Source organism: Ahaetulla prasina, chromosome 2 (genome assembly GCF_028640845.1).
Source record: "Ahaetulla prasina isolate Xishuangbanna chromosome 2, ASM2864084v1, whole genome shotgun sequence".
In the NCBI taxonomy this organism is placed as follows: domain Eukaryota; kingdom Metazoa; phylum Chordata; class Lepidosauria; order Squamata; family Colubridae; genus Ahaetulla; species Ahaetulla prasina.
Genome location: NC_080540.1, coordinates 286,658,779 through 286,683,884, shown reverse-complemented (window position 1 = coordinate 286,683,884; position 25,106 = coordinate 286,658,779). Strand labels below are relative to the sequence as shown.

At 42.7% G+C, this 25,106-nt stretch overlaps 1 non-coding gene across 1 annotated transcript; it reads left to right on the top strand.

The window, feature by feature from the left end:
* Positions 1-22,188: 22,188 nt before the first annotated feature.
* Positions 22,189-22,290, top strand: LOC131193758 (U6 spliceosomal RNA). Its single transcript, XR_009154015.1, has one exon. It is a non-coding gene; the product is annotated as a U6 spliceosomal RNA (small nuclear RNA).
* The last annotated feature ends 2,816 nt before the right edge of the window (positions 22,291-25,106 follow it).

Below are 25,106 nucleotides of genomic sequence, written 5' to 3'. Positions count from 1 at the left end.
ATCTATCTATCTATCTATCTATCTACCTACCTACCTACCTACCTACCTACCTACCTATCCAATCCAATCCAATCCAATTCAATCTAATCTAATCTAATCTAATTTAATCTCATCTAATCAGAGAGCAGCAAGGATCTCATAGTTCAAACCTGAATTGCAAATATTTTTTTCTATCAGATCTTACAGCCCACAGCTTTTTTGCTTATCTATCTATCTATCTATCTATCTATCTATCTATCTATCTATCTATCTATCTATCTATCTATCTATCTACCTACCTACCTACCTATCCAATCCAATCCAATCCAATCCAATCCAATCCAATTCAATCTAATCTAATCTAATCTAATTTAATCTCATCTAATCAGAGAGCAGCAAGGATCTCATAGTTCAAACCTGAATTGCAAATATTTTCTTCTATCAGATCTTACAGCCCACAGCTTTCTTGCTTATCTATCTATCTATCTATCTATCTATCTATCTATCTATCTATCTATCTATCTATCTATCTATCTACATTTATCTATATCTGCCTGCCTGCTGTCTGTCTGTCTGTCTATCTGTCTATCTGTCTATCTGTCTGTCTATCTATCTATCTATCTATCTATCTATCTATCTATCTATCTATCTATCTATCCATCCATCCATCCATCCATCCATCCATCCATCCATCTTTTTCTCAGTCTCTCTGTCTCTTTCTCACACACACATTCATCATATATATATTGGCCATCATATATATATAATCTCTCATCTATCTATCAAATTTTGAAATCACCCATCTCTTTCACAAATGGAGTCTGGGCAGTGTATAAATTCAAAACATTAAAAAAAGGATATACAATTTAAAAAGAAGCCACAGTGATTAAAACTCAACATTAAACTTTAAATAAAAGACAGGGGGAGAGTTTCCAGGGCATTAACCAGCCCCTCTGCATGCTCCTCTGTGAGTTCCAAGCAAGACAGCAGAGCCATGTTTCCAAGTCTTTCCAAAGGTACCAGGAAAATGGGGGCCCACCTCATTTCTGGGTAGGGAGGGGAATGTTTCAAAGGGTTGCAGCCAGGGGTGAAATCTAAAAATTTTCCCTACCAGTTCTGTGGGTGTGGCTCAATTGGTGGGTGTGGCTTCGTGGTCAGGTGACCGGGTGGGCATGGCCAATAACAATAAATAAAAAAATAATAAACAAAGTACACAAAACAATAAGAGGAACCAAAAACCAACTTTCACACTTCACACACACACAACACAATACAACTGACTCACACACAATGTAAAAGCAGCTGTACTTCACCCAAAATGGCCCCTGCAACATGCAGGAACCTCACACAGTCACAAAAAGCTCAAAAACCAACTTTTACACTTTACACACACACACACACACACACACACACACACACACAACACAATACAACTGACTCACACACAATGTAAAAGCAGCTGTACTTCACTCAAAATGGCCCTTGCAACAAGCAGGAACGACATACAGCCACAAAAAGCTCAAAAACCAACTTTCACACTTTACATACACACAACACAACACAACTGACTCTCTCTCTCACACACACACAAAATGCCACATACAGCTTTGTGAGATTTTGTGTAGTTAAGAGTGAAACACTACAGAAACACAGCAAATCTCAGAAAGCTGCACAAATATTTTATTTTATTATTTTACTTTATTTATATTTTTAGAGAAAAGCAGCTAAATTTAAAACTTCCTTAACTTTAAAACATCCTTAACTTTAAATTGCTATGTCTAAAAAAAAAAAAAAAAACTCCTAAAAAACCCCCAACTATTATTTTAAAGCTCTCCCCCTCCCCCCTTATTTACCCAAACCAAGGCAGGCAGATTGAGTTGCTCACCGATGAGATGGATTGCAGGCAGGCAGATTCAGTTGCTAGCTGATGCAATTGATGGCAGCAGCCGAAGCAAGGCTTAGCTAGCCCGAAAGAAGCAGCAAGTAGGCAGGTGGGGACCAGGCGATTGCATGGGCATCGGGGGGGGGGGGCTGGGGCTGTTGTAAGAGGTTGTTAAAAAATGATTTTAAAAGCCTGTGATGATCAGGCAACTCAAGCTGGGATCGCCAGAGGAAAAAAAGCTTTTAAAAGGCTCCTCTGATGATCCCAGCTGAAGTTGCCTGATCGCCAGAACCTTCTAAAAGGATTTTTTAAACAACCTCTTCGGCTGAAGAGCTTGTAGAAAACATGCTTTTAAAGGATTCTGATGATCAGGCAACTCAGCTGGGATCGCCAGAGGACCTTTTTAATAGCTTTTTTTTTTTACAACCTCTTTGGCCGAAGAGGTTGTTTAAAAAAAGCTTTTAAAGGGTTCTGACAATCCCAGCTGAGCCACTCGATCATCAAAGCCTTTTTTTATTTTAAAGCATTTTTTCAGCCGAAGAAAAATTGCTTTTAAAAGTAAAAAAAAAACACCCATTGATGATCGCATGGCTCAGCTGGGGCAGTGGGTGGGGCCAGGGATTTTTGCTACCGGTTCTCCGAACCACCAGCCACCATCGCTACCGGATCGGGTGATCCGGTCTGAACCGGGAGCATTTCACCCCTGGTTGCAGCTCTCTTCCTGAACCCTGCCGGTCTGAATTCTTTAACCGATGGGGTCTGCCACAGCTACGCTGAATCCAACACATTGGTAGGACTCATATGTTGGAGAAGAGCCCTCTAAACCATGCAGTTACCAACCCATGTGGATTTTCTCCCTGAAAGGAATTGGCTGGGGGAAATGAGCCATCAAATGATAGCTTCTGTGGGATGGTTAAAGTTGAAATACTGGCACTGGAGAGAATGTTTAAAGCCATCCATGTTCTAATTTGTGCTCTCCTAGAGTTGTTTTGAATTAAATTGACGGGAAGGAACAGAAGGTTCAATCATGGATCTCACCCTCGAGTTCTTTTTATTTGGCTTTCAGTCTCTTAACCAACTTATTACACTGGCTCGATGCTCGAGCACATGGTAATTCTAGCCAACAATATAATTATAATGTAAATCAGTAAGTTAAGTGCATTTCTCCACCCACCCGGTCCCAGCTACTTAAGGTTCATCTTATACTAGTACTGTCCATAAGAGAGTGAAACAGCTCAGGATTCATTCTCTTATGGACACTAACAATGCCATGATTTTTTTCAAGTGCATTTCAAATTATGTCTCTCTGTCTCTCTCTTTGATATTGATTGTTTCCTGATTGCTTATTTGTATCCTATGACTATCATTAAGTGTTGTAAGTGTTGTATCTTGATGAAGGTATCTTTTCTTTTATGTACACTGAGAGCATAGGCACCGAGACAAATTCCTTGTGTGTCCAATCATACTTGGCCAGTAAAAAAATCTATTCTATTCTATTCTATTCTATTCTATTCTATTCTATTCTATTCTATTCTATTCTATTCTATTCTATTCTATTCTATTTTCTCTCTCTCTCTCACACACACACACACCACACACACTAAAATACCAACTTTGTGCTGCAGATACTGCTTTCATCATTCAGATGATGGCGTAGGGGTTAGAATGCAGTATTGCAGGCGAACTCTGCCTATAGCCTGAAGTTCGATCCTGATAAGGCTCAAGGTTGATTCAGCCTTCCATCCTTTGGAAGTCACTAAAATGAGGACCCGGATTGTCGGGGACAATATGCTGACTTTGTAAATGGCCCAGAGAATGCTGCAAAGCACTGTGTATGGTATAGAAGTCTAAGTGCTATTGCTATTAGAAAGATTGGATGGATACTGCGCTTTATAATCCTGCTCTAGTTGAAGGACTTCCTCCCAGGAGCCGTGGGATTGAATCTTCACTCAGTTTAGTACTACCGCTCTCCTTTCACAACTGTTGTGTCTTGCCCGCCCTCAGAGCAGCCGGGGCCTTCTTACCTGCTCCCGAACACTGAGGAATGTATGCCTCCTGGCCCAAGTCCTGGCTCCATGCCCACACAAACTGCAGAAGAAGGAGCATCTCCCTGCCCCAGCCCTGACTCCATGCCCAGGCAAACGGAGCAGCTAGACCCCTCCGCCTCCTCCACAGCATGTGAGCCTGAGGAGGGTTTATTCCCAACAGCTGCTGATTGGTGTGACCCTCGCATCAGAAGGCTGGATAGGCGGAGGCAACAGAAGGAAGGGAGGGGCAGGCCTTAATGAGTGCTGAGTCATGGAGCCACACCCCATGGCCTATATAAAGGATCTGCTTTCTGGCAGTCTCTGAGTCAGGCAAAAGTCGAACTTATCTTGCTGAAGTCACTTACTGGTCTCCTGCCTGCTCTGAGGACTTTGCTAGGACTTTGGGCAGAGCTGCAGAGGCAAGCCTGATTCGGATTTCCCTGACCCGGCCGTCAGCGGAGGAGTGGGACACGACAACAACATTGTAGCAGGAGTGAAATGCTCCCGGTTCGCACCGGCTCCCCCGATTAGGTAGCGATGGCAGCTGCTGGTTCGGAGGACCGGTAGCAAAAATCCCTGGCCCCGCCCCCCCGCCTTTGCTGAGCCGCACCATCAGCAGAGGTTTTTTTTTTACTTTTAAAAGTTTTTCTTCAGCTGAAACTTGCCTTGAAAAGTAAAAAAAAACAAAACCCTCTGATGATCGCGGGGCTGAGCAGAGATCATCAGAACACTTTAAAAGTTTTTTTAAAAAAACCCTCTTCAGCCGAAGGGGAAAAGAAAAAAGAAAAAAACCCGAGGTTTTAAAAGCCTCCTCTGGCGATCCCAGAGGAGTTTCCTGATCTTCACAGGCTTTTAAACTCACTTTTTAAGAGCCCCCACCCATGCCCAGCCAATTCCCCTTCCTCACTTACCTATAATTACTGCTCTTTTGGGCTGGCATGTTTTCTTCAGCTACTGAAGAAAAAAAAAAGCTTGCTTTGACTTCCTGCTTTGCTGGCTGAGGAACTCTGGGATATGAAGTCCACAATAAAATAAAATAAAATAATAAAATAAAATATTTGTGCAGCTTTCTGAGATTTGGTGTGTTTATGTAGTGTTTCACTCTGACTACACAAACACACAAAATCTCAGAAAGCTGTATATGGCATTTTGTGAGTGTGTGTGTGTGAGTTGTGTGTGTGTAAAGTGTGAAAGTTGGTTTTTGAGCTTTTTGTGGCTGTGTGAAGTGTGAAGTGCAGCTGCTTTTACATTGTGTGTGAGTCAGTTGTGTTGTGTTGTGTGTGTAAAGTGTGAAAGTTGGTTTTTGATACCTCTTATTGTTTTTTTATACTTTGTTTATTATTTTTATTATTTATTGTTATTGGCCATGCCCACTCAGTCATCTGACCACCAAGCCACGCCCACCAATTAAGCCACGCCCACAGAACCGGTAGGGAAAATTTTTAGATTTCACCCCTGCATTGTAGGGTGGATAAACCAGGAAGTTCAGTTGTCAGCATGCAGCTTGCATGCGGTGATGCAAAGGGAATGCCAGATTTATCAACCAGTGTGTTTCCAAAATTTTCTGTAGCATTATAGCGGAAGAATTATAGAGGAACACTGTGACAGGTGTTGATTGTGTTTGCTACATGACTGTGTAACACTTTTTCTCAGCAACTTCCATAGAGAACACATTTCCTTTGCAGAGACGATATGTGTCATATTATTGGGTCTATTATATTTATGGCTCATATTATCCTACTTTCGGCACATTATATGAAGACCCATCTCTCTGGAAAAGGACCTGATGCTGGAAAAGATGGAAGGAAAGAGAAGAAGGTGGGTGGACTCAGTTATACCAGTAATGGATATATGTTAGAAAACCTCAAAAAACCAGGTTAAGGACAGATTGCCATGGAGAAGAACTATCTATGTGGTTGCTAGGAATCGAAAACAACTTGATGACACATAATCATATATTTATGGGCACCCATAGAGTTAGGAAAGCATTAAATTTCAGGAAACCCTATACCATTTCATACAAATGGTTATCCAATCTCTTTAAAAATTCCAGTGTTGGAGAATTCACAACTTCTGGAGACAAGTTGTTCCACTGATTAATTGTTCTAGCTGTCAGGAAATTTCTCCTTAGTTCTAGGTTGTTTCTCTCCTTGATTAGTTTCCATCCATTGCTTCTTGTCCCGCCTTCAGGTCCTTTGGAAAATAGGTTGACCCCCCTTCTTCTTTGTGGCAGCCCCTGAGATTTTGGAAAGGAGCTAACTTAGGGCAGTTGAGGATTTTTGTTTTCATTCAATGCACGAGCGTTTAACAACATATTATGTTCCTTTTCATTTGAATTCAATTTATGTAGAGAATCACAGAGCTTATTTTGAAAAAGGAATGCAATGGTTAGCAAAATATAATTTAAATTCAGAAAAAAAAAAGAATATTAGAAAGAAGCTTAAACTGGTTCCACCTCGGCTCTTTTTGATATAAGAGGAATGGAGAGAAAAAAAACATTATCTGGCTTTCAAATTACGATGTATATTAATAATGAAGAGTTCCAGTATTTTCTAAAGAATCTATTTCTTGGCCTGGCCTATGTCAGAGGGATGACACTAGAGATGTTTGTATTCATGTAAATCAAATCAAATCTTTATTATGGTCAAAGACCAGCATAAGGAGGGTGGGTTGCAGGAAATTAAAAAGCATAAAATATACTACAGAGTGAAATGGCATATAAATGGCATTTCAAACTAAAAAGTATAAAGCAAAAATTTTAAAAATCAGTCTAAAAGGACAGGTAGGAGCAGTAGATGGACATAGGGGACTATGGCAAACTAAATCTATCATAATACAGAACACTCTATAATGACAAACTAGGTGCTCATTACCAATATAAGAGAATATCTGTAGCTCAGAAATGAACTTTTGGGTCTTTGGTGCCTTCTGAGCTTGGTTGGTGCTCATTAAAACTGATGGTGACACAGGTTATCTTCTGATAGATTTTAAGTCTAGCTGCCCAGTTATTGTATGTTGTCGAGGGTTGGTATCTGAGAAGGTGAAGGACTGGCCTGTATGTTCTCGTTATTTCTGCAATAATAGTGATATGGGGCTAGCATAAATGTCTCTGTAGTACAGGTACTGGGAAAATAGATGTTCTCGGGGTGGGCTCCTCGGGGTTCAGCAGGATTCAGGCGATCCTCTATCCAAGGATAGCCGGGGTTCAGTAAACCCCCAAATGTCACTCCTGGCTGGGCACACCCACCCCACCCCGTCCCCCCCACCCCACTCTGCCCCTCCCAGGAGTCTCCACATGGCCCAGGGATGAAATGCTCCCGTTTGGACGGATCGCCCAATCCGGTGGCGATGGTGGTGGGTGGTTCAGACAACGGTAGCAAAATCCCTGCCCCTCTGCTCCAGCTGAGCCATGGGATCATCAGAGATTTTTGTTTTCATTCAATGCACGAGCGTTTAACAACATATTATGTTCCTTTTCATTTGAATTCAATTTATGTAGAGAATCACAGAGCTTATTTTGAAAAAGGAATGCAATGGTTAGCAAAATATAATTTAAATTCAGAAAAAAAAAAGAATATTAGAAAGAAGCTTAAACTGGTTCCACCTCGGCTCTTTTTGATATAAGAGGAATGGAGAGAAAAAAAACATTATCTGGCTTTCAAATTACGATGTATATTAATAATGAAGAGTTCCAGTATTTTCTAAAGAATCTATTTCTTGGCCTGGCCTATGTCAGAGGGATGACACTAGAGATGTTTGTATTCATGTAAATCAAATCAAATCTTTATTATGGTCAAAGACCAGCATAAGGAGGGTGGGTTGCAGGAAATTAAAAAGCATAAAATATACTACAGAGTGAAATGGCATATAAATGGCATTTCAAACTAAAAAGTATAAAGCAAAAATTTTAAAAATCAGTCTAAAAGGACAGGTAGGAGCAGTAGATGGACATAGGGGACTATGGCAAACTAAATCTATCATAATACAGAACACTCTATAATGACAAACTAGGTGCTCATTACCAATATAAGAGAATATCTGTAGCTCAGAAATGAACTTTTGGGTCTTTGGTGCCTTCTGAGCTTGGTTGGTGCTCATTAAAACTGATGGTGACACAGGTTATCTTCTGATAGATTTTAAGTCTAGCTGCCCAGTTATTGTATGTTGTCGTAGGGTTGGTATCTGAGAAGGTGAAGGACTGGCCTGTATGTTCTCGTTATTTCTGCAATAATAGTGATATGGGGCTAGCATAAATGTCTCTGTAGTACAGGTACTGGGAAAATAGATGTTCTCGGGGTGGGCTCCTCGGGGTTCAGCAGGATTCAGGCGATCCTCTATCCAAGGATAGCCGGGGTTCAGTAAACCCCCAAATGTCACTCCTGGCTGGGCACACCCACCCCACCCCGTCCCCCCCACCCCACTCTGCCCCTCCCAGGAGTCTCCACATGGCCCAGGGATGAAATGCTCCCGTTTCGGACCGGATCGCCCAATCCGGTAGCGATGGTGGTGGGTGGTTCAGACAACCGGTAGCAAAAATCCCTGCCCCCCTCTGCTCCAGCTGAGCCATGGGATCATCAGAGATTTTTGTTTTTTTTTACTTTTAAAAGCATTTTTTCTATGCCCGAAAAAATGCTTTTCAAAGTAAAAAAAAAGCCTCTGATGATCGCGCGGCTCAGCTGGGATCGTCAGAGCCTTTTAAAAGCATGTTTTTCTACAACCTCTTTGGCTGAAGAGGTTGTAAAAAAAAAGCTTTTAAAAGGCTCCTCTGGCGATCCCAGCTGAGTTGCCTGGCCTCCAGAACCCTTTAAAAGCATGTTTTCTACAAACTCTTAGGCTGAAGAAGTTGTTAAAAAATGCTTTTAAAAGGTTCTGGCGATCAGGCAACTCAGCTGGGATCATCAGAACCCTTTAAAAGCTTTTTTTCCTCTGGCGATCAGGCAACTCAGCTGGGATCATCAGAACCCTTTAAAAGCATGTTTTCTACAACCTTTTCGGCTGAAGAGGTTGTAGAAAAAATGCTTTTAAAAGTAAAAAAAAAAAGTTGGCCATGCCCACCCAATCACATTACCCCCACCAAGCCAAGCCATGGTTAGGCTGTATTAAGCTTGAAGCATTAATGGGATGAAATGCTTGAAGCAAGGGAAGCTGGAAAGGAAGGGGAAATAGCAACTGTGATAGCATTTAGATTTATATACCATATTTAGACTTATAAACTGTAGTCACCACGATGTAAAAAAGATGTGGAAACTTTAGAAAGAGTGCAAGGAAGAGCAACAAATTTGATTAGGTGTCATGCTCCTGTTGGAGTCTAAATCCAAAGGGGAAGAGGAACAGCTGACAGAGAGTGAGAGAGTGGCTCTGTTGGCTGTGGAAGAAACTAGGGAAGTGCAAAGTCAGGCTGGAAAGAGCAGGGGAGAGGTAGAACAAGGCAGAGTGGGTTCAGATGAAGACAAAGGCCCACCCCCTCCTCATCCTTGGCAGTGCAGGGAGGAACAAGAAGACAGCAACTGTTCTGTTTCCCTCCCCCAATACTCCCAACAAAGAGTCAGTCAAAGGCCTTCTCTTCTACTTTATTTACATAGATAAATGTCCTGGCCACGTCTACCCATGGGCCTGCCAAGTTTCTGGAGATAACGAGGAAATTATAGATAAGGCCAGAATTACTCACGAATATATTCTTCCCTCCATTGATACAGTTTGCCCGCGCAAATTCATTGCTTTGTCCAAGACAAAAAACCAGGAAGTCCCGCCTCCTATTTATAGTCTCTGCAGATGTCACTGCATGACCATCATTCTTGGCTTTGTCCCAACACTTCCTCTGCTCCGCGTGCCGGTCACGTCTGCGCAGTCTTGCATCACTCCAAAACTGTTCTTGGGGTGTTGCCAAATCAGAAGAAGGCTCGGGGGAATCAGGCCTTGCCGGCCCCTCCTTCTCCCTTTGAGTGGGTGCCAGGGAGGGAGAGGGCCCAAGAGAAGCAGGCCTTGTCAGGTCTTCTCCCTCACTTTCTGAATCATCCAAGTCCAGGAGTCCGGGTCCAGGAACCTGGGTCACAACAGCAACGTTGGTTGCATGGCTTACGAGGGAGGAAAGGGACCCTATCCTCTTTACAAGGCACAGCTGCTGATGGGGTTAAAAGGGGAGGCAAATGGGAGGGGCGGTTGTTGGGAACAAACACTGAGTTTATCTGGTGTTTCTTTGAATCCTGGCATCCTCCCAACTGGCTTGATTTATTGCCATGCTACTTTATTTGTGGAATTCCTTATTTTGCTTGTCCTGCCAGATTAATTACCTTGCTTTGCCTTTGGATTTTTTGTTAAACGTTTTCTGCTTACAGCGTTTGGGACTGAAGTATTGCCAGCCAAAGACTATTACAGGTTGGTAGAAGAGCTCTTTCCAGGCCAGAGAGTTGAAAGGGACATTGGGGGTAATGTTGGTAATAACAAACGGACTCATATCGGTTCTCTGGCTATGTTGCCTTTGTGTCACGCCCTGGGTCATCCCATTAGGGGACTGGAGGCTAAAGCTTATGAAGAATGGTTACAGGAATTAGGTATGTCTACAGTAGTTTAACAAAAAGAAGGACCAGGGGGAGGGGGAGGTTCTATTTACCTTTACTATCGGTTCACAACGGGATCACGCACGCGCTGAGCTTGTGTGCATGCACAGATCGTCTATGATGACATTGAGGTGAGCGGGAGGAGCCTCCCCTGGTTTTACTACCTGTTCGCAAGAACCGGACCAAACCAGGGGCAACCCACCACTGACCAGGGGTGACATGATAGCAGTTTTCCAATATCTCAGGGGTTTCCACAAAGAAGAGGGAGTCAAAGTATTCTCCAAAGTACCAGAAGGCAGGATAGAAAGCAATGAAAAGGAATAAAGAATCAGGGGAATCCAGAAGCAGGTCCAGACCGGGTGTCCTTTGGCCTTTTGCTAAGTCATCCGTGGTAATTGTATCTATTCTCCGTGGCAGCTGTGAAAGCTATTTTGCAGTCAGGAAGAAATGTTCCATTGATACCATCAGTAGGTTCCTCCAAGAAAGCTCATTTTTGATGGGTCACGGTAGCGTCGTAACAAAACACCTTTAGCTGTTTTCAGCCGAAAATGCGCCGACGACAAAAACTCCTATGGATAATAAAACATTTGCTAGACCAATTCTAGAATATAGCTCACCTGTTTGGAACCCTCACCACATCTCTGACATCAATACAATTGAACGTGTCCAGAAATATTTTACAAGAAGAGTTCTCCATTCCTCTGAAAACAACAAAATACCTTATCCCACCAGACTTGAAATCCTAGGCTTAGAAAACTTAGAACGCCATCACCTTCGACAAGACTTAAGTTTAACTCATAGAAACATCTATTGTAATGTCCTTCCTGTTAAAGACTACTTCAGCTTTAATTGCAATAATACAAGAGCAACCAATAGATTCAAACTTAATGTTAACCGCTTAATCTAGATTGCAGAAAATATGACTTCTGTAACAGAGTTATCAGTGCTTGGAACACATTACCTGACTCTGTGGTCTTGTCGTGTCCCACTCCTCCGCTGACGGCCGGGTCAGGGAAATCCGAATCAGGCGTGCCTCCGCAGCTCTGCCAAAGTCCTAGCAAAGTCCTCAGGGCAGGCAGGAGACCAGAAAGTGACTTCAGCAAGATATGTTTAGACTTTGCCTGACTCAGAGAATGCCAGAAAGCAGGTCCTTTATATAGGCCATGGGGTGTGGCTCCATGACTCAGCACTTATCCAGGCCTGCCCCTCCCTTCCTTCTGTTGCCTCCGTCTATCAAGTCTTCTGACGCGTGGGTCACTCCAGTCTGCAGCTGTTGGCAATTGACCTCCCTCAGGCTCACATGCTGTGGAGGAGGGGGAGGGGTCTAGTTGCTCCGTTTGCCTGGGCATGGAGCCAGAGCTGGGGGCTGGAGATACTTCCTCCTCTTCAGCCTGTCTGGGCATGGAGCCAGGGCTGGGGCCGGGAGGCATACTAGGACATTCCTCTGTGTTCGGAAGCAGATAAGAAGGCCCTGGCTGTGGTGAGATCGGACGAGACACAACAGGTCTCTTCTCATAATCCTAAAAGCTTTAACCAAAAACTTTCTACTATTGACCTCACCCCCATTCCTAAGAGGACTATAAGGGGCGTGCATAAGAGCACAAACGTGCCTACCGTTCCTGTCCTATTGTTTTTCTTTTCTTCTTCCTATATATATATATATATATATATATGCTTATAACTCCTAATATTTGCTCATATATATGTTTATATATTATATAACCTTTTGTACGATGCTTATATTTATTGTTGTGACAAAAATCAATCAATCAATCAATCAATCAATCAATCCATATCCAAGCCTTCCAGATTACAGGATTTTGGATTCGAGCCCAATAGGACTTCATGTGAGTCCATCCTTGCCTGTTGTGCCTGTGTGGTGTGTGTGTGTGATACTACTCTTACTAGAGTGAGGGCTTTTTCTTCTTCTTCTGCCCTCTCATTTTCATTCTGCTGTATCCTGATACGCAGCTCAGAAATTAATCACCTGGGGAAAATGTGCTTTAACTGCATTATGTATCTGACTTAGCCTCAGCCTCTTTCACAGTTGGAATCCCATAAACCAATTTAGTCACAATGTTTACAGGTTTCACATGCAAGTCGTCTGGCCGGCAGCCTATTCTTCCCAAATCCAAAGCAAAACTAAGCTCATTAGAAGCAATCCGATTTGCCAAGGGTCCGTTACTTCAGGGACTGGGCAAGAAATCCAATAGAAAAAAGAAGGTTCAGAGCCCAGAAGGGAAATCTTAGAAAACAGGAAAAATAAAATAATAATAATAACCAATGTATCTCTGGGAGGTTTGTGAAAAACTATTTCCCAGTTCCAACTTCATATCAACTGAGCATATTTAGAATAGAATAGAATAGAATAGAATAGAATAGAATAGAATAGAATAGAATAGAATAGAATAGAATAGAATTTTTTATTGGCCAAGTCTGATTGGACACACAAGGCATTTGTCTTGGTGCATATGCTCTCAGTGTAAATAGAATAGAATAGGATGTGATAGAATAGAATAGAATAGAATAGAATAGAATAGAATAGAATAGAATTTTATTGGCCAAGTGTGATTGGACACACGAGGAATTTGTCTTGGTGCATATGCTCTCAGTGTACATAAAAGAAAAGATACCTTCATCAAGGTACAACACTTACAACACTTAATGATAGTCATAGGGTACCAATTTAACACTTAATGATACAACACTTAATGTAGAAGATAGCATAATAGAGCTGGAAGGGACCTTGGAGGTCTTCTACTCCAACCCCATGCTCAAGTAGGAGACCCTATACCTGTGATGGCGAACCTATGGCACGTGTGCCATCACCCCAGTTCAGCTCTGCCATGTATCCGCATTGCCTCCTGCCGGGCAGATGGTCTTCTGGTCACTGTCACGCAAGTGTGGGAGCAGGGCACATGTAGCGGGGCACACACACATGCGTGGGGCAGGGCGTGTGCAGGGGGCCATGCGTGCATGCAGGATGGGCGCACGCGGGGAGCACATGTAGGAGGTGTGCATGCATTGCATTTTGGGGGTTCAGGCATGCACACACACACATTTGTGCACACATGTTTTGGGCACTCGGTCTGGGAAAGGTTAGCCATCACTGCCCGATACCCTTTCACATAAATGTTTGTCCAGTCTCTTTTTGAAAGCTTCCAGTGATGGAGCACCCACAATTTCTTAAATTCCATTGGTTGATCGTTCTCACCATGAGGAATTTTATTCCTTAGTTCTAGGTTGCTTTTCTCCTTGGTTAGTTTCTCTCCATTGTTTCTGGCTTTTCCTTTTGATGCTTCGGAAAATTCTGACTATCCGATCAGAGCTGAAGAAGCTTCTTGGATGGGAAGTGAGATGTCTTCAAAAGAAAAAAAAACAAGAAAGTCCAGTTGCCTCCTGAAAAAAGCACCTTTGGGACAACCGTGACCTGGATGACTGAGAATCTCTACAGAGTTTTAGCTATACAATCTGGGATGAACACCCTTGGAATGGTGTGGGAGTAGGAATGGATTGCCAGAAGAACAAAATTGCAGACTTCAGGAACTAGGAGCACCACTCAGGTGATCCTGAGGACACAGATAAACCTTCAAGTGCTTCAATGACCCTCTAAATCAGGGGTCTCCAACCTTAGTAACTTTAAGGCTTGTGGACTTCAACTCCCAGAGTTCCTCAGCCAAATAGTTCCTCTATTTACTCAAAATGGATGCAAATGACCAACTGTCTGCAAGGAGTATAAATCGGGGTGAAATCTATTTTTTTTTGCTACCAGTTCTGTGGCGTGGCTTGGTGGGGCGTGGCTTGGTGGAGGGGTTCATGTGACTGGGTGGGCGTGGCTATGTGATTGGGGGATCAAACAACAGAAATTCACTAGCAATGTCCTGCTGGAGCAGGGTTGGACTAGATGACCTCCAGGTCCCTTCCAGCCCTGGATTATCCTCTGAAGCTGCATCTAGTGCCAGGTTTATACTCCTTCCTTCCTCTCTTCCTTCCTTCCTTCCTTTCTTGCCTCCTTTCTTTCTCTCTCTCTCTCAAAAATGAAAACCCCCCCACCCCGTTTTCCCTTCCAGCAGGCTTGCTAGGCAAGCCAAAAAACGGGGTCGGGGGTGGGAAGTCTGTTTCCTCTTCCTGCAGGCTTGCTGGACAAGCCAAAAAATGGGGTCGGGGGTGGGAAGTCCGTTTCCTCTTCCTGCAGGCTTGCTGGACAAGCCAAAAAACAGGGTGGGGGTGGGAAGTCCATTTCCTCTTCCAGCAGGCTTGCTGGACAAGCCAAAAAAAAAGGTTGGCGGTAGGAAGTCCATTTCCTCTTCCAGCAGGCTTGCTGGACAAGCCAAAAAATGGGGTCGGGGTGGGAAGTCCGTTTCCTCTTCCTGCAGGCTTGCTGGACAAGCCAAAAATGGGGTCGGGGTGGGAAGTCCGTTTCCTCTTCCAGCAGGCTTGCTGGACAAGCCAAAAACGGGTCGGGGTGGAAGTCCGTTTCCTCTTCCAGCAGGCTTGCTGGACATGCCAAAAACGGGTCGGGGTGGGAAGTCCGTTTCCTCTTCCAGCAGGCTTGCTGGACAAGCCAAAAACGGGGTGGGGGCTGGAAGTCCGTTTCCTCTTCCTGCAGGCTTGCTGGACAAGCCAAAAACGGGGTGGGAAGTCCGTTTCCTCTTCCAGCAGGCTTGCTGGACAAGCCAAAAAACGGGGTGGGGGGGTGGGAAGTCCGTTTCCTCTTCCAGCAGGCTTGCTGGACAAGCCAAAAAACGGGGTCGGGGGTGGGAAGTCTGTTTCCTCTTCCTGCAGGCTTGCTGGACAAGCCAAAAAACGGGGTCGGGGGTGGGAAGTCCGTTTCCTCTTCCTGCAGGCTTGCTGGACAAGCCAAAAAAAAAAGGCTGGGGGTGGGAAGTCCATTTCCTCTTCCAGCAGGCTTGCTGGACAAGCCAAAAGACGGGGTGGGGGAGAGTCCGTTTTTCCTTCCAGCAGGCTTCAGGGAAACTTCAGGGAATCCTTCTGGGAGGAAAAATGGGCTCGCCCCCCTGTTTTTTGGCTAGCACACAGCTGAGCTGCGCGATCATCAAAGGCTTTTTTTTTTTTTTAACTTTTAAAGCATTTTTTCTTCGGCTGAAAAATTGCTTTAAAAACAACAACAACCCTCTGATGATCGTGCGGCTGAGCTGGGCATGGGCGGGGCGGGGGGGGGCAGGGATTATTGCTACCGGTTCTCCAAACCACCCACCACCATCGCTACCAGATTGTGCGATCCGGTCCGATACGGGAGCATTTCACCCCTGGTATAAATCCTTCCATTCTCCACTATCCTGTCAGAGCTGAAAAAACTTCTTGGTCCTCAAAAGAAAAAAACAAGAAAGTCCAATGCCTCCTGGGAGGAAAAAAGCACATTTGGAGCAACCATGACCTGGATGACTGAGAATGTCTAAAGTGTCTGACTTAGCCTCAGCCTTTTTCATAAACCAGGCTCTTTTAAGACTTGTGGAGCTTCAACAGCAAAGCTGGCTGAGGAAATCTGGGACTTGAAGTCCACAAATCTTAAAAGAGCCAAGTTTGCAGACCCCTGCCTTAAACCAATTTAGTCACAATGTTTACAGGTTTCACATGCAAGTCGTCTGGCCAGCAGCCTATTCTTCTCAAATCCCAAAAATAGTTTGATCCCCTTGTCTGTTTGTTTAGACAGATCCTTTGGAAGATGTTTTTACTCCTTCTTTAATAAATCTTAGCGTTGCATTTACCGTACCAAGACAGTCACACATGGGATTGTATAGGACTGAACTTCAGGACTGAATATTTATAGTGGTTGGGTTTTTTTTCCAGTGACCACCAGTGGTGTCCGCAGAGGAGAATTAAAAAGTTTTAGAACAGTGTTTCTCAACCTTGGCAACTTTTAAGACATGTGAATTTCAAATCCTAGGTTTCCTCAGGTTGGCTGGGGAATACTGGAGATTGAAGCCGACATATCTTAAAGTTGCCAAGGTTGAGAAACACAAAGACAGGGAGCCCAACAACATGGAATTTATTTCTGTCCTATGCAATATGCATCATAGTCTACTGGCTTCCAGAAGGCTTCCAGGAGCAATTCAAGGTGCTGCTGATTGTCTTTAAAGCTCTACTTGATAGAAACCCAGGCCTCTGCGTAGTGGTGAAATGTAAAATTTGTTACTACAAGTTCTGTGGGCATGGCTTGGTGGTGGGGGTAATGTGACTGGGTGAGAGTGGCCAACTTTTTTTTTAACTTTTAAAAGCATTTTTTCGACTGAAGAGGTTGTAAAAAATGCTTTTAAAAGGCTCCTCTGACGATCCCAGCTGAGTTGCCTGATCGTCAGAGGCTTTTCTTTTAAAAGCATTTTTTTTTTGGCCTTTAAAAGAAAAAAAATCTTCTGAAAATCAGGCAACTCAGCTGGGATCGTCAGAGGAGCCTTTTAAAGGCATTTGTACAACATCTTCCGCCGAAGAGGTTGTAGAAAAAATGCTTTTAAAAACCTCCTCTGACGATCCCAGCTGAGCTGCGCGATCATCAGAGGGTTTTTTTTTTACTTTTAAAAGTATTTTTTTGGCTGAAGAAAAAATGCTTTTAAAGAAAAGAAAAAAACCTCTGATGATCGCACAACTCAGCTGGGCATGGGGGGGGGGGGCAGGGATTTTTACTACGGGTTCCCTGAACCACCTGCCACCATCGCTACCAGATCGAGCAGCAGATTCAGACAGTAAGGAGGTTGGGGAGAAACATGGGCCAGTCCTGGAGTCTGGAGAAGGCTCAGAGGATGGCTCTGAATCAGAGGCAGAGAGAGGGTCAAGGCCATCTGCTAATTCTTTGCTGTCTTTGGAGTCTCCGGAGTCTGACATCAGCGAGGCAGAAGAACAGCGTGAGCCTGTTCCCAGTGTACGTATGCACATAGGTGCCAGGAGACAGGAACAATTAAGAAAACAGGGTCGACTTGGGAGTAAGGCTTGGAGATGATTGGCCCCTCCCATAAGAAATAAAAGAAAAGCAAACGGGACGTGAGCTTTTGCAAGAAGCTATTAGTTCATCTGGCCGATTCAAGATTTGAAACTTCTGTTTGTGACTGTGCCAAGTTTGGCCTTGCCCTGTGTCTGGAAATTAGCTCTTTGGCAGCGTTACATGTGAGATAAGTGGGTGTTGATAACCTTCCTCTGAAAGACTGTTTAGCAAGCCTTGTGGACTGTAAATGAAAGTAATTTACAGCCGTATGAATTAAAAAGGTTTGCCGGGACTACGTTTATGCTGTTTAATTTCTAAAGAAGCCTAGGTCAGAACAACCTCTTGATTTATAATCCTTATCCTGGTGCCTAGGCACCCTGAGATTTTCTCACCTTTTAGGGAATGCAAGGGGAGGGAGGGCCATGTGGGTTGAATCACTTCGAGTTGGCTGAGGATGGCCCTGAGAAAGTTCCCTTATCAAGTTCTCAGGACATAACATCTCCACACCTGCGGATTGGCTGAATCCGCATTGGACTGAAGGGAGGGGTTTCTAATTCCTTTATCCTAGCTGCATTGCCTGAGGGAATTCAGAGTCTGCTTTTCTTTCCTCTTGCTATCACTCCAGTTCAATAAAAGCTTCCTTTTGAAATGCAAAAGTTTCAAGAGTCTTTACTTTCTTGAACGAGGAGGAGAGGCCGGACATTACAGGTTGTGCTCTAAGTCCCCTCTATCAAAGAGTGTCATTTTGTGGGGCCTAGGAAATGTGACTTTTCAGTCATGGAGCCTGCTTGTGATGGGTTTATAGTTTGGAATCACCGGAAGGAGAGGCTCTTTCCCAGAGAGCAAAGAAACAGTGGAGATTGGAATGTCCGGTGGGCAGGAAGAGAACATAGTTGGACCCTCTCTAGCAATTCGGTATGTCTAGTTTAATGAAAAGAAAGACTAGGGGATGCATGATAGCCGTGATCCAATATCTCAGGGGTTGCCACAAAGAAGAGGGAGTCAAACTATTCTCCAAAGCACCTGAGGGTAGAACAAGAAGCAATGGGTGGAAACTAATCAAGGAGAGAAGCAACTTAGAACTAAGGAAAAATTTGCTGATAGTTAGAACAATTAATCAGTGGAACAACTTGCCTGCAGAAGTTGTGAATTCTCCAACATTGGAAATTTTTAAGAAAAGGTTGGATAACCATTTGTCTGAAATGGTGTAGGGTTTCCTGCCTGAGCAGGGGGTTGGACTAGAAGACCTCCAAGGTCCCTTCTAACTCTGTTATTATTATTATTATTATTAATTCACAGAATATATCTATACTTATTGCAAGATAATTGCTTTAGTTGGGCAAGATTTCTGTCTATAGGTGAACAACAATAAGGGAACTACTCAGAAGTAATTCCATGTGTTGAACTTGGTTCTTTGGGCCTGAAACTGCCCTGCGGATCAGTCTCATCCCAAAAATCTGGAGGATCTTGACATCTTGGACTTCTGGAAAGCTATGAAGACCTGGCTTTCTCATCATCCCCAAGTAGTGGTCAGGATGTTAGATGAGCCCCATAGAAGCATAGTTTGTGTTGTGAGTGTGTTGTATATGATGCCTTAGTAATTGTAATCGGGGGTTTTTTGTTTTGCTTATAGCAGTTTTTCATATTGTTTTCTTGTGAACTGTTGTTAGCTGCATCCTACAATGTATATAGAAATGTATGCATTATAGGATGCATATGTTTTCTAAATAAATCAATTTTAGAATTGTGCGTTTTAAATTTAACATGTTTGGAAAGACAAAGCAGGTTAATAACGCTTAAAAATAATTACAGAAGGGTCTCACAAAGCCATAAACCAGGAAAAGTAGGATATGACCTTTTCTGAAATTTACATTGCCTGTGGAGAAAGGACTTGCTTAAAGTAATTAAGCCTTGACCCATTGGTGGAACCCCATCAGAGAAGATGCCAATATGGGCCCCTGTGGTTGGGAATGTCAGCGTTTGGGATGCACTCTGGAGAAGACCTTTTCCCTTACTCCAAGCAAGTGCTTCTGCCACAGCTGGAAGCTAAAGAAATTTCTCTCTCCCTTGCAACTTAGCTTGAGAAAAAGCAATTTGTGAAATATCCCACACTTAAGTCATTCAGAGTTTTAAAGGTCATTACAGGACCATTAATTGTGCTTAGAATAAATTACTAACCAAGCAATTCAGAGCTTGCAGGACCGTGCTAATCTAGTTCTGCCTATGAACATCTACCAAGATTTTTGCAGCCGCATTAAGTACCCAAATGTGCCACAATCTCCAAAAACGGTTCTAATTTGGAATAGCTTGTCATGCAACAATGGTGGGTTGCTACCGGTTCGCCCCGGATTGGGCCAACCAGTAGCAGCAGTGGTGGGAGGCTCTGCCCACCTGCTCAGATATCTCTGCACATGCACAGAAGCGTTGTGCGTGCACATGAGAACCCGCACGTCCACAAGCGAACCGGTAGTGACCGAAATTGAAACTCACTACTGCCATGCAAGTGTAGGAATTTAGCACCTATCCCCCTCCTAGAAGAATGAAATATTTTAGAAGATATTTAAAAGGCAGAATATATTTCCCTGGATGGGAAATGAAGAAACATGTTTTAAAGACAAAGCAGCTCCCTGCAACTTCCTGCCACCCCCCACCTTTGTCAATGGGCCATTAAAGCCTCAGCCAAGCTCACTCATTTCCCCCCACCTTTGTCAATAGGCCAGAGGTAGAAACTCATTCTCCCCACCTTTGTCAATGGGCCATCATCATCTGCAACACAATAGAACAGAAACTCACCACATGGCAAGGCTCAGGCAAGCTTGAGGGACAACCTACAATGTTAACTAAGACCCCTAGACCACCTGGGAGTTTGACAACCAATCAGGATACTCTTCCTGTGCCCCAGAAAGTTCAAAGCTCAGAAAAAGCATAAAGCCAGGGAGCACACAGGATCTCAGCCCTTTTCTGTTCAGGAACTCAAGCCATGTGATCCTGACCACCATTAAACCAACTTTCCAAGCAGTCTCCATGTTTCCAGTGTCTTTGTCCCCACTTGGAACTGAACCCAGATGGATATTTCTTCCAACACAAGGTAAAAAAAATGTTCCCTCTCTCAAAGCCTTCTAGAAAATTGAAAAAAGTAGCTTTTCAAGAAGGCTTTTGGGGATTAATCCTAATAGGTTTATAAATTGGTACTAAATTTAAATTATATTGCATGATTCTATATCGGCACTATATTATTTACTGAATTTGGAAATTTAGTCTTTTTTGATTGACATGAGGAATACAGCCAAGAAATAAACAAATAAATGATCTTATCTAGATGATGTTGATGATGCTATCTAGCACTGGTGATGTTACCTAGTTGGATAATGAAACCTCTACAAGAAAACAACCAAGATCAAAGAGGAATGCCACAATTTAACCCTGAGCTACAAATAGACTCTTCTATGATTACTTGGAATGACCATATACTCCTTCTGCCATCTGAGTTTAGCTCTGAAAAACTTGATGGTCATAGAATCTCTGAATGAAGCAGCTGTGGGATAATTGATTGATTGATTGATTACAATGTTCCATTAAGTGGTTGCTCTGACTCTTAATGACTTACATAGATTTTCTCCATAAAGATCTCTTTTGAATGTAATCTTTTAGGTCTTCCAATAGTGTATCCATCTTAGGGTAACTGAGTCTGTCCATCTTGCTGCTGGTTGTCCTCTTTTTATCTTTTCTTCCACTTTTCCCAGCATATGCAACCTATTCTAGATTGCTAGGGCTTGTAGAATGTGTCTGAGAGTCAGATAATTTGAGCCTGGTCATTGGCTCCTTAAGAGAGAATGCTCGGATGATTTGTTTGATGATCCATCGGTTTGTTTTCTTGGCTGTCTACAGTATTCTTGGGAGTTTTCTTTAACATCAGACTTCAAAACTATCAATACTCTTCATGGATGTATAATTATAAAATGACGATGTCGACAGCATTTAAAGAGAATTTGTATAAGATGTTTTACAGGTGGCATCTACCCCCAACAAGAATTGCTAGAATGTCTAAGGACAAATCTGAAAAATGTTGGAAATGTGATCAGATACCTGGATTATATTACCACATGTGGTGGACATGCATTGAAGCTAAAAGATATTGGACTAAAATACACACATGGCTGAAAAAAATGATTAAAAAGCATATTGATTTTAAGCCAGAAATCTTTCTGTTGGGAATTATACCGGAGATATATACTAGAGATATAAAATATTTGATTGTGAATATTACTACAGCAGCTAGGATTGTATTTGCAAAAAATTGGAAAAATGAAAAGTTACCTTTGCAAGATTAAATAATTAGAAAAATGTTGGAATGTGCAGAGATGAGTAAATTAACATTTGAAATTAGAGAACAAGAAGATAACAATATTATAAAATATGGGATTTATTCTATAATTGGTTAAATGGAAAGATAGGAAAAATGAGTATAAGTAATGAGTATGGAAGAGATGATTATTTTGTGAATGCACAGGAAGATATGTTAACACCTTACAGCACGTTGTAATGGAATTGATTTGATGAGTTTTTTTTATTTTATGTTTAAAAATAAATAATTTTTTTCAAAAAAAACCCAAAAAAAACTATCAATAATCTTCCAATCCTGCTCCTTCACTTCCATGGAGCATTGCAAAGAATAATATGGTTTGCATTATTCTGATCTTTATCAATATAGACGCATCCTGGAATCTTAGTATTTTTTCTAAGGGCTTCAGAAACACCCAAAAAAGCTTAGCAGAAGACATGTGGCTCTTACTCCTATATAAATTTATGCTTGCTTCTGCAGCATATATACTAAAATTGGAACAATACAGGTTAGCATGGTCCCTATGCAAGGGCGACATGGATGCAATTGGATTAGTAGAAATTAATAAATAAATTCTGTGTCCATAATTTATACCTTTGTCCTGGCTTCGATTTTCCTGGAAAATACTAAGGCTGTTTAGCTTGATGTTTTTGCTCTTTTTGCCCTTCCATCCACTGCTTGGGAAAATGTGAGAACTGATTGACAGTATTGTATTGTGTTTTTTTTCCTTACTTAAATGTTGGGTGAAGAGAGGGCTGGGAGGAAGATAGCAGACTGTCAAATGTTCTTTTTCAATCACTTATTTGAAAAACAACATTGTTTTTCTCATTGTTTAAGCTTTGACTTTTCTCATTGTTTAAGCTTGACTTTTTGCCTTTTGAGTTTCTCGAAATCCAACAAATTAAGTCATAAATGCCCAATTATCACCTTATTTTCAACATTTACAAGAAATTACACATTGGCTCCTACACCGCCTGTAGAATGCTGAAAATGTCATTTTAAAAATATATGAAACCCAAACCTCCAAATATAGCTGCAACCAGTGCCTGAAAGCAGTATTTTTTTCCCCATTGAATGGGCCCCAGACATTGTACAACCAAGAATTTGATACAGCTTAATTATGTTTTTGCCAGATTTGTGTTATCCAAGGGTAAAACAATGACATAACTTTGGGCTATTAAGGAGCTTTCTATCCTGTCTTTCCTCCTGCAAATTTGCATATAAAAATGACATAAAGCTGCTTAATTATGTTGCAAATGGGCCACAAGATTCTTTAAAAAAAAAAAAAAGGAGCTGCTAGTCTCAGAGATTTCCACAAGAGGTAAAGTACTTAATATTTGCATATAGCTATTGGCCCGTATTTCAGTTAGCAAAGTACTTTGATGGTAAATGCATTCCAACTCCATGCATTCTTCTTGATGCCCTATAGCAGGCATCAAGGTCGGCAACCTGTGGCTCCAGGGCCGCATGTGGCTCTTGGGGGCCTCTGCCGCAGCTCATTGTCACACTGTCATGGCAGTGGCATGTTTGGACCCTAAATGCTGGAGCAAAGCACCCCTGCACTTGCCTTTGCGCAGCCATCATCATGGGAAAGAATGGCGGGGGCAGATCTTGTGGGATGGGAGCCATCCCCCAAGCCTGGCCTTCCTCCTCCCTTATCAGTGGGGCCAAGAGAAAGAAAGGAGTGGCGTGGGGAAGCGCTCCCCTGGCCATGCCGTTTTCTGTTTCCTGTGCCTTCCCCGATCTAAGCTCTTTCAGAAAGAGCTATATTTCTGTTTGCTTTCAGTTCCCAGCCCCAACACAGCTGGTCAGGGGGTGTGAGAGGAGGAGGGGGAGGAGGACGGAAGCCTCCTCCGCAGGTTGCACTCATTGGTCCCCCAGTCTAGCTTTCCAAAAGGAAGAGAAAAAAAAACAGCGAAAAGTCCCAAAGATAGCATGCAGGGCTGCAGGGCTTTCCAAGAGTGAGAAGAGACAGAGGCAGGGAGAGAGACAGAATGAGAAACACACAGAGAGACACAGACAGAGAGAGAGAGATACACACACAGAGAGGGGGGAAAGAAAGAGAGAGAGAGAGACGGAGAGAGGAATGAGAGGGAGATAGAGAGGGCGATAGGGAGATAGAAAAAGAAAGACAAGTGAGAGAAAGAGAAAAATAAGAGGGAGGGAGGGAGAGGGAGATAGAGAAAAAGAAAGAGAGATGAGAGGAAGATACAGAAAGAGAGGGAGATAGACAGAGAGGGAGAAAGAGGGACAGAGAGGGAGTTACCTATTTCCCATAGAAAACACGGAGCCACAAAACTTGGGTAGGCGTGGCTGGTGTGAGTGACATCGAGTTGGCCACGCCCATCCAGGTTTTGTGGCTCCCAGTGTTTTGTTTTTTGTGGGAAATGGGCCCAAGTGGCTCATGAGAGCTAACTCAGCTCTGGAGGTAATATAGGAAGAGGTCAGAACCTGTGATTCAAACAAACCAGTTTGCGGCACGTTTGTTTTATATGTTTGATCTCAAAGGAAACCCTTCCATACTTCCACCTCTCACAATACTAGACAACACAGTATCAACAGTAGAAACCTTTAAATTTCTAGGTTCTATCATATTGCAAGATCTAAAATGGATAGCTAACATCAAAAACATCATCAAAAAATAATTGCTACCAACCTGCCTTCCATTGAGGACCTGTATATTGCACGAATCAAGAAGAGGGCTGTGAAAATATTTACAGATCTCTCACATCCAGGACATAAACTGTTTCAACTCCTACCCTCAAAACGACGCTATAGAGCACTGCACACCAGAACAACTAGACACAAGAACAGTTTTTTCCCGAAGGCCATCACTCTGCTAAACAAATAATTCCATCAACACTGTCAAACTATTTACTGAATCTGCACTACTATTAATCTTCTCATCGTTCCCATCACCAATCTCTTTCCACTTATGACTGTATGACTGTAACTTTGTTGCTGGCAATCCTTATGATTTATATTGCTATATTGACCATCAATTGTGTTGTAAATGTTGTACCTTGATGAACGTATCTTTTCTTTTATGTACACTGAGAGCATATGCACCAAGACAAATTCCTTGTGTGTCCAATCACACTTGGCCAATAAAAAAATTCTATTCTATTCTATTCTATTCTATTCTATTCTATTCTATTCTATTCACACCGAGAGCATATGGACCAAGACAAATTCCTTGTGTGTCCAATCACACTTGGCCAATAAAAAAAATTCAATTCTATTCTATTCTATTCTATAACTGGAAGTTGGGAAACAGGCCGTTTTAGGCCTCCAGAGGGCCTGAGGGAGGCTGTTTTTGCCCTCCCTAGATGCATAGAGAAGATCTGGAGCCAGGTGAGAAAGAAAAGCGGGCCTTCCCCAC